Genomic DNA, 6,339 nt, shown 5'->3' on the forward strand with positions numbered 1-6,339 from the left:
AATATAAACCTGTAGCTTCCTTCATAACTCACATAAGGGATTTTGAAGACAGTTATGTAGCAAAAAAGTAGACCAAGCACAATCTAAGGCAACTGAAACGAGTCTTTGATAAACTCATGCAAGCCAAAAGCATGAATCTCTCAGAATTTTTGAGTTCGTATTCATGATTATATCCATTACCACAAGCTAAACTCTCTATTTCAAAGAGCAACTAAAAAAGATATTAATCATAAACACCCATGACAATTGAAGTGTCCAGGGAGAGTGGGATAGAATGAAAATGATATGGACTAAACCGATCATTCTTGAAATGAAAAGTAACACTAGAGGAAGAGGAAGAGATTGTTGAAGCCACAACAACTTTTAAATTTGAAAATTTCAGGTTTAGCACAGGTTGACCCAATGTTTTGATTGTTTCTTGAACTGGATCATCAATCATAACAATTTGGACCTCAGCCCTGTTTTTGGAACATTGATAGAAACATACACCAATATTTGTATACCACATGCTACTGAGTATTTTTAGGCTATTAAAACCAAAAAGGTGAATACAAAGCAGCTGAGTTTCAACCAATCCATTGGGACTGGTAGTTCAGAAGTGAATGAACCAGTCAATTCGAAGAGAAAAAACAGAAAAAAGTTGTCACATAGGTGCAGGTGCGGGCGTGGGTGAGGTGATGCGGCATTTAAAAGAAAAATGGGTGCGGGGTGCGGGAAGGTATATATATATATATATATATATATATAGAGAGAGAGAGAGAGAGAGAGAAAGAGAGAGAGTTTGGGTCTAGATCAAGTGTGGATCTATATTAAGATCCACAATTAATCCAGACCCACCTTTTTTAATAAAAAGGTAGGGTACGAAACCCCTTCTCTCTCATTTTGGGTTTAGATATCCACCTTTTTTAATAAAAAGGTGGGGGCCACTAAACCTCTCTCTCTCAGGTGGGTTTCAATCGAAAGGGCATCCCCTCTCTTTCTCTTTGACAGATTGATGAACGGGAAGAAGAAGAATCGGAGGTAGCTGTTCACAGGTATACTCTCTCTCTCTTCTCTTTCTCTTTCTCCTTCTCCTTCTCCTTCTCCTTCTCCTTCTCTTCCTCTTCCTCTTCCTCTTTTGCCTTTTTTCATCTACTCTTCCTCTTTCATCTTCTTCTTGTTTCTTCACTTTTTTTTTTCCTTCTTTTCTTCTTCCTCCCTGTTTCACCAACATAAAAAAAAAAAAAGGTCACGATTTTTTAATGATTCAAAACGGACTTGGTCAATGTTGATCAAGTCCATTTTAGACAAATATAACCCTGGGGCTGGTTGACCACACCGGGTGCCGCACCCGCACCCGCGTCGACACGGGTGCAGCACCCATGTTAGCGAGTCCTTGTGACATGGGAAAAAAGAGATGGAGAGAGACAGGAAATTGAGAAACCAATCGATCGATATCAAACTGATAGGTACCATCCTCATGTCGCTGTTCTTCGCTCTCGTGAGCTCGCAATCATGACTGTATTGCTCCATTATCAGTTCCGCAACTTCAGTTTTCTTCTGAATTAGCAAATTCCATTGATCTCTATCCATCGTAGGATCCTCCTTTCCACGCACAGAACCTAGAATTTGGGTTTCCAACTTTGCAGAGTCCTCGTACCAATACTGAGACAGTGCGCTAGCTCCAATCAACGGAAACTTCTCTTTCATGGTCTTGGCCGACGAATCCGAAGGCAATTCACCGCTTTTGTTCGCATCCTTACTATGTTTAGGGTTCAAGCTACGAATTTTCCCACTATCACCCGTCGAATTACCCTTATGCTCTTGGAATGAATCAAAACCGAACTTCTTATGACCAGCGTTGCTTACTTTCACGTTTTCTGAATCAGAAACCCTACGTTCCCCGTGCTGCTCTTTTCGCGCCTTCTTCCGCAAATTCTTAGCGCTTACTGATGCAACCTCCTCGGGTTTAGTTTCAGGACTTTTACGTGATTTTGAAGGCCTGTTTTCAGATGCCGTGTCCCTGTGCTTACCATCTCCCTTCTTCCCCGCCTTCCGGTTTCCCAACGGAGATTCTGCGGAGGGATCGGATTTAGGCTTTCCGATGGGCTTGAGAGGGCCGGCCTTCCTGAAATCGGTGTCATTGAACCCAGAATCGAGGAAAGAGGAAGAGAGGGAGGGAGCGAGGCCGATGGAGGAAGCGAACGCCGCAATCTGTGACTGGAGGAGACCGGAGTCGCCCTCAGACTCGTTGTTCACCTTATTCTTCATCATCATCATCATCATCATCATCATCATCATCATCATCATCTTCTTCTTCTTCTCTAGAGACAAATCTCCCGAACGAGGTTTTCTTATAGTAGTTAGGAGGCGACAATCGTGTCCTTTTATCCATAAAAATTTTGAACTCGCGGTGTCTTCGTGTCCAGTAATCTATGTGACAGCTTAAAACCGCCCCCGCGACTCAGTGTTATAGATCTGTGAACGGTTCCGTTACAAGTCAGTGGTACCATTTAGTCCAGTGACTCGAGTATGATATCCAAATCCATATAGACCCGACGGGTTGGCTTCATCACAGAGGTGGCTGTATGGGTCCAGACCCATCGTCTGGTATCAGGGTTGGAATGGATCAAGAACTGATATGCTGAGGGCACAGGTCTATTCAGTATAAGCTCATAATCTGAGGACTTTGGTCCTGATTGGACCATTTTTTCAGACTTGGATCTTCTCTTGAAATGTTTGGGAACTTAGACTTGTTGGACAGAATATCTAGAAAAATATAGATCCAAAATCATGTTCACTCGACCTGTCTTTATACTAGATTCAAACGATCCATGCAGTCTGTGTCTAAATTGAAAATGGGTTTGTACCCAAACTCATTGCATACCTAACTCGAACATGGACCATTTCGAACCCGACCCATCACCTGAACCAACCTCAAACCTGAACATGCTTTATTTCCAAAACCATTTTACACTCAACTTGCCAGCTATTCTTGTATATAAACATTGTTAAAGTTAATTAATCATTATCATAGCACAAGTGTATAACCATTTGAATTAGTAATTGTTTAAGGGTTTATGGATTTTGATTTGTGTTTAATATCATACAACGTGGATGCTTCTTCATTTTAAATTGATATAATTGATTAATTTCCAACTAATGTTTCTTCGTCTCTAAAATTTGAAATACTTGAGAATGGTGGTCCTTGTAAGCTTTTCAATTTACAAATGCTTATATTAGAGTTTGTCAATATGTAACGTCAATTTACAAATGCTTTTCAATTTGACAAACTCTGAGGGCTTACCCCTCAACCCCAAAGAGTAGCAAGTTTTGTCTTATGTGCTGAGGGGTGACACCGATGGAATTTGAACCTAGACTGCCATCAAACGGTCTAGGCCCCAACCCACTAGGCCAAACTCTTTGGGTTAACCAAGGAATAACATGTGATGTGAGTTTAAAACTGAAACTGAATAAATACCATAGACAAATTTATCCTCCAAACTCATTAAGCTATGTAATGTAACCCTATAATTTCAATTACACCTATACTGAACTAAAACAACAAATCAAATCATGCTGGAATCAAGTCTAATTTTTAGACCCAATTAAAAGGTTGGTGATTTAAACCCAGCCCATTTATGCCCAAATTCCTTATCTCACAATGGGTCTACATTTTCAAGTCATACTTAAATTTGAATAAAGTTAACGCAGGTTTGAATCCAATTTTTAGGCATATTCAAGAATGTGTCTTACAAAACCCAACTCCAATAAACCGAGTTATACCTTACATGCGCCCCCCCCCCCCTCCCTTTTTCCTCCTTTTTATATCAAGTCAATATGCATTCTTAAAGGATTTTGAAGTTTGAATTCTAAGTGTGGGTCTAGGATCGATACTTAGAAAAGGTGTGAACTACAAATCGGTTGAATTTGGTCAGACCTTTCATATGAATTCGAAAGATATAAACATTGAAATAAATAGGAATATATCAAAATAAGTTTTCCAGTCAAACAAAATCTTATATGGTTAAACCTTTAGTTTGTTTAGATCAATATTTTTTGCTAAACATGTAATTGGATGTAAATCTAATTTGATCCATTTGTATGTTTTAAAGGCAAGGGCTTAAAAAGGTTTGGTTCCAGCAAAGTCAACTCAATGGGGTTGATTAGACCTAAAATTGGTTAATGGGCTCAGCAAGGTGAGGACACCTAAGGTAAATAGATCTCTCACGATATCAGCACTCTCACACTATTGATTCAGATTCTATTCTAAGAGAGGAGGTTAGGTCTATAGGTAAAGGATTTTTATTGGGTTTTGGATCTTGCTTTATAAGATTCTAAATCCAATCATCTAGATATAGTTGATACACAATAGCCAACTCTTTAATGGTAAGAGAAACTCTTTATAAGTTAACTTGGCTCATGGGGAAAGAAATGAGGTTTTGGAAAGTTGGATGGATGAAATCTAGTTTTGTGAATACTTAACCACGAAAATCCAAGTATTTTAAAGGTTAGATGAGGCCTATCTATACTCTTGCATGTTTCCAAGCCAAAAAGACAATTTAACTTTTGAAGATAATACATATAAGTCAAAATGTTGGACAGTTCTACCGGCAAGACACTGATCTCTCAGAAAACAACCAACAATAACATTGACAAGTTAACTTGGCTACATCTCCAACATATCTATGTGTCTTATCATTAAGTACTTAAGCCTTTAACATTGATAAGATTGACAAGAAGTTGGTGTAAGGCCCTGTTTGGAATCTCGGCGCTGGGATGGGCGTTTATGCATTTGGCAGTCCCGAGGTAAAATCTTGGTCAAACTACCTTGGTGGTTCTGTTTGGAATCTCAGCACTCGGATTGGAGTTTATGCATTTGGGATGAGAAGTGAGGCCCTTTCTCCTTTCTCCTTTGTATTTACACTAAATCATGGATTTGGCAGCTGCCCCTTCTTCAAATGCATAGACTCCCATTCCAGCTACAAATTCCAAGCAGGAATGCTCCTCATTTGAAACTTGTGAAAGTTAGTCACAAGATTTGACCCTATGACCAACAATCTCAACTTGCACCTGCTCAAGTGTAATGGCTCGTCCTACCTGTGAACAAAACAAACGTGGCCTTGATGGCTGACTGGGATAGTGGCTTGAGGATGCAAACATTATGCTTCTACTACGCCTGACTAAATTTTCCTCCATTTCCAGGTCAAGTCTTTAATGTGGATAATACTGAGTCCTACATAATTGGATTTATATTTGGATTCAGATTTGGTCTTGCTGTATTTGGATCGGATTATTGATTAGTTCTTTATCACCATCAGTCAAGATTTTGCATGTTTTTGTTTCTAATCAGATTGTGGATATGAAAAATTGGATCTTGGGTTTGCTATGTCGAGTAGACAGCAAAAATTGATAAAATTCTCTCTATACAAATTTAAAATATATAGAAAGTTATAAAAAGCATGATAATTTCTCAACTGTTGCATCATACTGAAAACAAGATTTTTATAGGCTGGGCCTCGTGCCAGTTTGGAAAATGCGCCACCCATGGCTCACCCTAGACAGACTGGGTTTGGACTACTAACTTGGGCCCCCACCTGGCCTGAACCAAGCCAAAGCTTGCCCATTGGAAGGCTTGGCTTTTGCTGACCGGCTAGTGACCTGGTCCAAAATGGCTGGGTTTAAACAAGTAATTACGCTGCAATGTGGCCTAAAGTAGCTTAGCTTTGAACAATTGAAACACTAGGCTGCACTTGACAAGTCTGTTCGCTCAAGCAGACATCCATGGACCAAACTTTAAGCCCTTGGCCCAGCTTGGACCAAGATTGCTAGAGCAGTGGTCTGTTGATGGGCCAGCATGTGGCCTAACTGTAAATGTCGGCATCTCATGATATTACCAGAATTTTCACGGCCTATAAATAACCCCGAGATATTCAATTTCTGCCAATATTTGTTACATGGGTACAATATAGACTGATGAATTAACAACCCCAAATCAAGCAGCAGGATCAAAGACTTCTGTCGGCTACTAAAATAGACCGAGTCCGGACCTCTGTCTAGCCCAGTCCAAACTCCAAACCACAAGGACCAAAATGCACAAGAACTATGCACATAAGCACAGAGACAGCCACAGTTGTGCACATACAGCTATTTTCATGGAGTTTTCCACCATAATAAGCAGTATATAAATGGATTGGATGTTGGAGGAAAATAGCAGATTGGATTCAGTATTGGACTAAAAGATAGCGGATCCGTGCAATATAACCATTGATTCGTGCAAAAAAGACAGGTTATCTGATTTAGAGGACCAAATCGGGTTGCCCATGAGCTGTTTAAATCAATCGCGAAAGCCAAAGAGAG

Source organism: Nuphar pumila, chromosome 7 (assembly GCF_984573655.1).
Source record: "Nuphar pumila chromosome 7, dmNupPumi1.hap1.1, whole genome shotgun sequence".
NCBI lineage: Eukaryota > Viridiplantae > Streptophyta > Magnoliopsida > Nymphaeales > Nymphaeaceae > Nuphar > Nuphar pumila.